The 8,734-nt window shown below is 42.7% G+C and overlaps 1 long non-coding RNA gene across 1 annotated transcript; it reads right to left on the bottom strand.

The window, feature by feature from the left end:
• Positions 1 to 1,919: 1,919 nt before the first annotated feature.
• On the bottom strand, positions 1,920 to 7,473 carry LOC141738233 (uncharacterized). Its single transcript, XR_012585341.1, has 3 exons — positions 7,327 to 7,473; positions 3,435 to 3,535; positions 1,920 to 2,950 (listed from the first exon to the last, which is right to left on the bottom strand). It is a non-coding gene; the product is annotated as an uncharacterized LOC141738233 (long non-coding RNA).
• Between the last annotated feature and the right edge of the window lie 1,261 nt (positions 7,474 to 8,734).

The raw sequence follows: 8,734 nt of genomic DNA, 5'->3' as shown, positions 1-8,734 counted from the left end.
GCTAACCTCCTCTAAATATGACAGTTGAGCTTTATGGAATGAAAGCAAGTCCAGTTAGACGTACTAAGCAGGGGGAAAATCATTATCCCTGACTTACAGATGTTTGTAAGTAAACTTTTAAGAAAATGCATCAGATGTACTGGACTGACTTATGGGACACACGTGGCTTGTAGACCATGAGGATCTATTCAAAGTAACCTGGGCAGATTTCATCTCAAAGGCATTACAGTCTATAAACAAATATTTCTTATATTAACCTTTCTTTTCCTAGTCCCATTTTGAAATTGGGACATGAACACACAACCTAAAATATGGCACCCATTCCTGTGAAGTTTAAAGCGTGGTGTCTCTAGTTGTTGAGGACACTCTACAGAAATAAAGCACCCAGAGTATGACATTTGTACAATATCATACCTCCCCATATCCCATGGAGAAATACACCCTTCCAGCTCCAGAAAGGATCAGTCAGAAGCTTAGAATCTAGACTTTGCTCTGGGCCACTGACTGAAACATTTCAATGTGCTTTGAAGTCTTTTTTTTTTTTTTTCCACTGTACCGGGATGTTCTTCCAGAATACTTCAGCTGCAAGTATTTTGCTTTCCATCTCACACAAAATCACAGTATAGTTTAACTGTGAAATGCTAGGAAGTTAAAATCCTGCATATTGCTCCACATCATACAGTAACTATATGTAAGGTGTCAGAGGATGTTTTAGCCTCCTGGTAGGCACTGTCATCAGCAGAGTTTGTTCCTAGAAATTATGTGAGCAATAGCGCCACACGCTTGTAGTAATTTAAGGAAAGACCAATTAGAAATGAAGCAACAAGCTCGAGTGCAGCAGGAACCCAGAGCAGCCTTCACAAAGGCCTGCACAAGAGGTGTCTCTGGTCACAGGGCAGCTTTACCTGCCGAAACAGCAAGGAAGGCTGATACCGAATGGCATTATCGTCTCAGAAATAGAAGTGTCACTCTGTGAACAGACGACAAACACCACCTGAACAAAATTACCTCTATTTAGCATACAAAACATGATATTTTAGCTGCATGTGTCTTCAACACCTTTAATCCCCACTTAAAAGCCAAAATGGCTGGTAGCCAAAAAATAGAAAATAACACTAAAAATGGACAGCTCACACAGTTGCATTTTCCCATCTCCTACTGGCACTATTGTAAGTAAGAGGTCCCTTTAGGATCATCTTTCCTGATCTTCTCATGTGCATTGAAGACTAATGAGACACAATGAAAACCTGAGACATCTCACACATACATATGTGAATGTAGTTCCTTTACAGATGGCTAACTTTATAGGTAAAATCAAGAGAGCTTTGGACAAGCCAGGAGCAGCAAATGGAAAAATGCTTCAGTCATTACTGACTTTAAGCCTCCCATGTGTCAGTCTCACAAGAAAAATGATTCCCCTTCTTCTCACTCTCCTCACTTCTCAAACACTTTCTCAGAAGATGATCAAAAAGAAGCATGTTTTGGTTATGTGGACAGGCTGGATGAGGTTAGTGATTTACAGAGGAAGAAAGAAGCTAGAAACAGCTATCTCCTCTAAACACTCACCTGTTCCCTAGCTTTGAACACCTGATCACACCACAGCTCATCTCTGTATGTATATTTTTGGGTTGTGTTTTCACTTCATGAGCACCTTATGAAATGCCGTTTATCTTGGTCTGCAACTTCAAGTGACCCGTGTTGCTCACCTGCTCGCATGCCCAGCATTTCCCTCACAGTCTTACAGGTAAATCACAGCACAGGAAAGAAAACTAAAGCTGTCAAAAGTTCTAGACCTTACACTCAGCAACAGTCTGGATATTCCCCCTCTGTAGAAATTGATGGCAAACATTTAGAGTCAACGGCTTCAGCCCGAGCACATGAAGAAAGCGACCCATGGCAGGAAACAGTGTCAAGCAAAATACAAGAAAGTTTGTTGACTTTATTTGAAAGGGAAATATGATCTACTTTGCCTCTTAAACACCTTCTCTTTTTTTTTTTTTTTTTTAACAAGTTTCATAGCATAGCTTCAGGGCAAAGGAGCATGAAGTTACTCTGAATTGTTTCCAGTCAGTGATGATGCCATTGTATGGAAATCCCACAGTGAAGCGTACAAGAATCATATGGTTCTGGAAAAGCTGAAGTCAAGCCAGCTACCCCTGAACACTAAGAACCAATTTTTTCAATCCCAACAAACTATGCTTTGAGCAGAAATGCCATGATAGGGGCCAGAGTATACAGGACAAAACTTATTTTTAAATCATGCTACTGTGTGCCCTGTTTTCAGGTAGAAATCCATCCTGTTCTGGCATCATTGAGATTGATCTCTAATGTATAAACCCTGAAAGATATGTTGACTTTCATTCTGAATACCACTGCAATTTTGGACCTCAGAATAAGCACTTAGCACAAGATCTGGTTTATTATGTTCCCCAATCTGTGAAGGCTGCACATAACAAAGAAAGGCTTTACAATGCTATAGCCAGAAATTTTGTTTCAGATGCTAAAACTTTAAGGCGCAATCCCAAGACTATACCTTCCCTGCCAAGAAAAACATAAAAACATGTATATTTCAAACAGTGATATAACAGAGTTACAAATTTTTATCGCCAACCTTGAGATTGCATTTATCAGTAAATTTCCATCTGCCTTTGAGATGCCCCGTGGTCTCCCTGTGGGCATGCTGGCTCCCCTAGGGCACCAGGACTGTTTCTCCCAGGGGCAGCAATCCTAGCTCTGTGTCCTGGGACTCTGCGGTCTCAGTGTGTGTTTGCTGTCTGATGGAGATTTTGCAGCACAAAGTGACAGGCTCTGTGCCTCTTTTCTTCTCTTTCCCTTCTGGGTTTTTTTTAGAAGGTTGTCATCTCTTCTTCCACAATATCTCTGAGCCTGGGGAAACAACCTCCTACAAACAACATGCAGCTTTGTAACACCACTGCTCTTTTTTTTTTTCCTAAAAAAAAAAGGAGAACAGGCAAGTGATGATAGGAGACAGCAAATGGGGGTAAAAAAAAAAAAAGAGGAAGGGTGAGGTGTGAGGGTTGAGAGCTCAAAAATTATCATGAGGACCCCAGAGAGGAGCACAGAGCAGAGCACACTACTCCCAGCAGGCTGCCGGGTGTTGTTGCCCCAAGCAGGGTTGGCTCTTGGCCATCTAGGGGTGGAGGCAAGCCCCACAGTCAGAGCATCCCCTCTCCTGCACTCCATCCTTCCGATGACAGAGATGGACAGAGTGGCCAGAGCCAGGACAATGTCAGCAAGCAGGTCCTGTGATTTACTGGGGTTTTGGATGGGCAAGGCAAAAATGGAAAGGTGAGAGGAGAAGCAGAGCCAGAATCTATAAGAAGTACTCAGGAAGCCAGAGGAGGGACCGCAGGAAGTTGCCACCTGCACATGGAGGTGGAGGCTGTGCAGAAGGGGTGGCAAGGAGCTCCTACCTCTTTGTGGCTGCAGGACTCCTGGTTGCTTCCCATCCCAGATCTGATGGAGGTCCTGGGAGAAGACCAGCAGCCCAGAGAACTCTCTCAAAGGCAGATTTCTGCAGGGGAGGGTAGAGGGTTGCAGTTGCAGCAAAGCCCTTGGCAGTTATGGAGGAAAGAGCCTATTGGTATTCCCTATGCCAGACTATCTGCTCCAAGGAGAGCACCTGCAGGACCTGGTGGAGGGAGGTTTGGACCCAGCTGTGTGTGTGGGCCTGCCCTTCCTCCTCCAGGGCCAGGAGGACCTGGACGCCAACCCTGGACCTGTGCAACCAGAAGCAGCCCCACGCTCCCCTCCCGAGCCTGGCCAGGGTTGCAGCAGGGGTGGAGGCTGCTGCAGCAGGACACGGCAGGGACAGGACTAACAGGCCCATCACCATCGCCCTTCCCTGGAGGGCAAGGACAGAGCAGCCCTGCCTGCCCCTGCGACTGCTCTGACACCCTGGCCCAGGGCTCATTCCACGCTGGGGCTGGTTTTCCTGCCTCAGTATTGCACAGCTCATGAAGCACCAGCAGCTCCCGGGGCCTCAGAGGACACCTACCCGGGGCTCAATTCACCCCGGTCTGTATTTCTGCATGGCATTTTGATTCCTTTTTCCGTTGCTTTATTGGACGGAGCAAGACGGACTGGACAAAACCTCTCTAAAAGCATAATTCCCTGCTTAAGCTTGTGTTTGCTGAACAGTTGCCTATTGTCAGGTATGCTAGGTCAACAAAAATAAAAGTGATACGCACTACAGTTTTCTGAATTCCTGCCTGGGGCAAATAGTAAGGTAATGGATAGTAAAGCTATCTCAGGAAAAGGAAACTAATGGTTTGGAACACAAATACACAGGAAACACAAATAAGCACATCCTTTCACGATTCAGGTTTTTTCCCATTTTTCTGTAAACTCTTTTACTAGATACAGCCTTCACCATGGCCACACTACATAGGACGCACCTTATTCTCTTTCTAAACACAACTGCTCAGCTGAGGCTCATCTACAAGATGTCCCTGACCTTTTCCTTATACATTTGAATCCTGAAACTATCCGCATATATGCTTTGGAAGATCTTTCCCAGTAGTACTGTCAAGTTCACCACTCTCATGTTTTCAAGTTAAATTTAATCTTGCATTCATGATAGGAATTGTTTTCTGAAGCATCTCAGCCTCAGTAACTATTGTTGCAATAAGAGTGATGTACAAATATCTCTCTGGATTTGGTTCCGTTGTCAAATGCTCTGGAAATTCTGCTTGCAATTTCAAGGTTATATCAAAGCTGCAAGTCACACTCCATAACTTAAAAAATAATGAAAAATAACCATTGGCCAGGCTCTGTTTGGTAATTCCTTATGATTTATAATCAGTTTCAAATAGCACTGGCCTTCAGTAAATAAAAATGTATGGGTTTGCTTATTTCCGTGACTAAGATTAAATCTTTTTTTTTTTTATCTGAGTATATTCATACCTAAGTTTTGTTAACTCATAAACTACTGTGATCACTTGGGGTTTCCACACTGTTTAAAAGGACTACAGCAACATATGCCCCAAAATCCTCCATGGATTATTTACTCTCAGGTCTGAAAAGTCTAATTAATGCCTTCTATTTCACAATTTTTTCAATAATTACATCTGAGATCATCGGGACAGCACTCTCAAGAAGCTATATTGGGTAAATGTTTCTCTTTACAATCCAGCACCCAAACATTGTTGGAGAACACACATCGCTGAATATTTTCTGGTGATTTACTTGGGGTTTATGCTAACTTTTCTTCAACGATGTTATTATTTGTGTTACATGGCATTTACAGTGTTGTTTGTCCAGCTTCAGCCCAGAAGCACAGTTTCTTTCCACGGCTGCTCTGAGCCAGTGTTTTTCATCAGATCTAAATGTCATCTGTATAAATCTTACTAACCTGAAAGGCATGAAAAATTTATCACGTTTTTCCTCAGGTGCCAAACGCAGCCTAAACAGACAACTGAGAAAACAGTGCAGCTCACAAAGGTTTCATGGAAGTTCAAAAAAACCTTTTCTTTTGTTTTTCCTAATACGAACACCCGCCAGGAGCCCCGTGATGTACTAAAGACAGAGTGGTATTTGTCACTGACCATATCTCCACTTGGTAGTCTAACAGACACATTTTGTTTCTTCAGGTCTATCTACGGACAATCAAGGGGTTTCATCCATCTTTTCTATAAATATAAGAACTACTCTGTGAGTTCCTCCAGTCATCCAAAAGTAATGAATGTATCCAGCTCCTTCTTAAAACATGGCCTTACAACATGAAGGGCTCGCACAGGTGCAAGAATTGTTGGACAATTTTCCTACCTTTCCTGCATTATTTAATATTCATGAGGTGTCGTTCCACTGGGAAATGGCTTCAAATTCTTTCTCCACTTTTTTGTTCTTACACAGGATCTAAATGCTTAGATCACCTTGATGCTCTGAGGGGCGTAGCACTAGCCTTTATTTTCCATCTATTATGAATCTACATTTATTCCTCGTATATCTTCTGTAGGGTTAGCCTTGTGTTTTTAAGCTCTGCAAGTCAAACGTCCTCCTTTCCACTCCCTGCAGGTTTTAGTTTTAAGTGTAATAACAGTATTTTTGGCAGCATGCGAGTTGATGGGTCAGCTGAAAAGCAGCTGATAATGAATACTACACTGTTTAACCACAGATACCTCCACTGACTCGGTGCCCTTTGCTGCTGTAGGAAATTCTAAGCCAGGTCATTCGCTTTGCCCATGCCATGCACACCTTGCTGACTCTCGCAAGCTCTTCCAAAGTGATATCACCTTCTTCAGTTCCTGGATCTTTTCCAGTGGTTCAGGCATCACACTGGCTTGTGCTCTTTGTCACAGGGCACAAGTGGCACAGGCTGTTCCTGCCCTAAGTCTCAGACATGGTCTGATCTTTTCTCTAGAACTAAAGCTCTAAAATATAGTTTCTTCAGCCCTAGTGCAGTCAGATTGTTCTGAATGGAACTTTTCTTGTCCTTTCTTATTTTTAAAGCTTACTTCTATGTTCGATGTTCTCTATGCCTTCTCCTTTTTATAGTGTGTTTTCCTAGTTAGTTTCCAGTAAGTCTTCCAAAAACAAGCAGATATAAAAAGTATATTTTTTTAACTTCTTCCTCTTTACTGGCAGACATTGCTTGCAGATCTAGAGTGCAATATTATTTAAATCCCCTTCAATTCATTTTCTCAACTTCTTATAAAATCTCAGTGCTAGTGAGCTCTCTTAGCCCTTTTTCCGATCTGGACTATGATCCAGTTCAGTGATCTCTTGATGCTCAAGGCATCTGTTTTGAATCATGTCTCATTCCAAACAGATGTGTAACATCAAGAGCTTTGCATCCTCCCAGAGGCTTATCCCTTAAAGACTCATTTCTCAATATGTATCCACCACAGGCTCTGGCTCCACCGGACACCTGTAGCTGCCAAGAATATCTAGAGAATCTCAGAGATCGGGTACTTTCAGCCATCCCCATGCCAAATTCCTTTACATCCCTATGGGGCATTCTTACTGTCCCTACCCACAGCTGGAATGGCACAGGAGAGCTGTGACACAAAGAAAAGCAGCTCTCCTTCCAGGCAAATAGTTGTTGTGCTTCTACAACATTCTTGCCTTCTGCAATTCTCAAGGTAGCCTTCCAAGAGTTGGGAAACACAGCCAAACCTTAGCTCTGGCTGATAGCCAAGGGGCAAGTCAGTGCCAGCATGACAAAAGCAACCACAGCTTCACCTCAGCTGTAAATACAAGGGCTGGGACTTTCCCTGAGACTTTGACGGGAAGTTCTTTCACCCCATGCAGGCAGACAGACAAGGCTTGCAACATCCCCTCGTCTCACCCTCCCCATGCACTCACCCGTGGGTTCCACCAGATAAATGCCAGCAAGGCTGTCGGGGTTCCTGCACTCTGCTCTGGGCAACAGGACCTCTCTGCAGCTCTTGAAATCTCTCCTGCTCCATCACAAAGAGCATCTCACCAGCTGGGAAAGCACTGGCTTGCCCGGGGGGACTGCAGAAGGTTGAGTGCACAGGTGAGTTTGACACAGACAAGCCACAGGTTTTCTCACTTCCGCAGGTGGGAATGGGGAACAGAATGGCTAAACTGTCAACCTGAGACGTTTGGGTGGGCCTGGATTTAAGTTTTTGAGTCTCCTCATAAAATTTTACCCCAGACTTTCTCCCTGCTAGACAAGAAAAATACAAAGCCAGGGCAGGTCTCCTGGTTCTGTATTGACATTATACAACCTACTAGTCACTAAGGGCTGATGTAAGGAAGCACTGAGACACGGGAAAGGATTTGTATCTGTAAAGTCAGGACAAACTAGAACTTTGGATTAGTCAGTTGGTATTCAGAGAGCTTACATAGATAAGTTTATTTAATCTTCCAGAGGTGTTTGTTATAGTTAAAGAAGCGGAGAAAGCTTCTGCAAATAAGGATTGGTCAGTGGGTTTTATATGATGAAGCTAGAAAGCAGATTTTCTTTCTTAAGCCAGAGCCAAAGCTCTGGCTTGAACTTCAGTAGCAAGTGCAGGTACTTCAAGTGTGTTTGATTGACCCAAAATCATAAGTTATCACTAATAACAGTTGGAACTAATGATTCTTTTCACCTCTGGATTCATATGTGGATTTCATGTTTTCTCTTCTCATTCAGGCAGCATACCAATTTTAATCCTGTTTAATATTTTATAAGCAAGGGGCTTCGATGCTGCAGAAAGAAATGGATTTTTCTTAAATATTGTCTTATACCAGCTCCACATTATTAATTCAGAGAACATTTGCAGCTGTCAGAACTGTTCTTCAACTTTGATATAGGAAAATTTCATATCTCCTCTAAATCTGCAAACACAAACTGTCACTCAGACTATGGGCCAATTTTTTCAGTACTGTTGAGACTTTATAATACGATGCAATTAGTGGAAGATAAAAATTCTTTTTTAGATGCGGCCTTCCTGAAGCTCCTAGATTTGTTAATAACAATGATTTAGACTAGCATGAAGTAGTAGTGTAATGACACGCCAAAATATTCCAGTAGTCATCGAGAAATCAATCATTTCTGTACTTTCTTCCTCCATATTGGAATTTTCTTATACAAGCATATTAAGCATTTTTCATATTTGTACAATTTTAGGCAGATGGCATGTTTTTAAATTACTTCTCTTAGTTGCAGGCAGAAAAGATAACCGGATAAGGGGTCTACTTTGTGTTGAGAAATTATTAATGAAGTGTTTTGCCTGCATGAGTGTTTTATTTCAGAGCAGGAGCT

This window comes from Larus michahellis, chromosome 2 (genome assembly GCF_964199755.1).
Source record: "Larus michahellis chromosome 2, bLarMic1.1, whole genome shotgun sequence".
In the NCBI taxonomy this organism is placed as follows: Eukaryota; Metazoa; Chordata; class Aves; order Charadriiformes; family Laridae; genus Larus; species Larus michahellis.
Note: the sequence above shows the minus strand (reverse complement) of the source record. Positions and strands in the feature narration are given on the sequence as shown.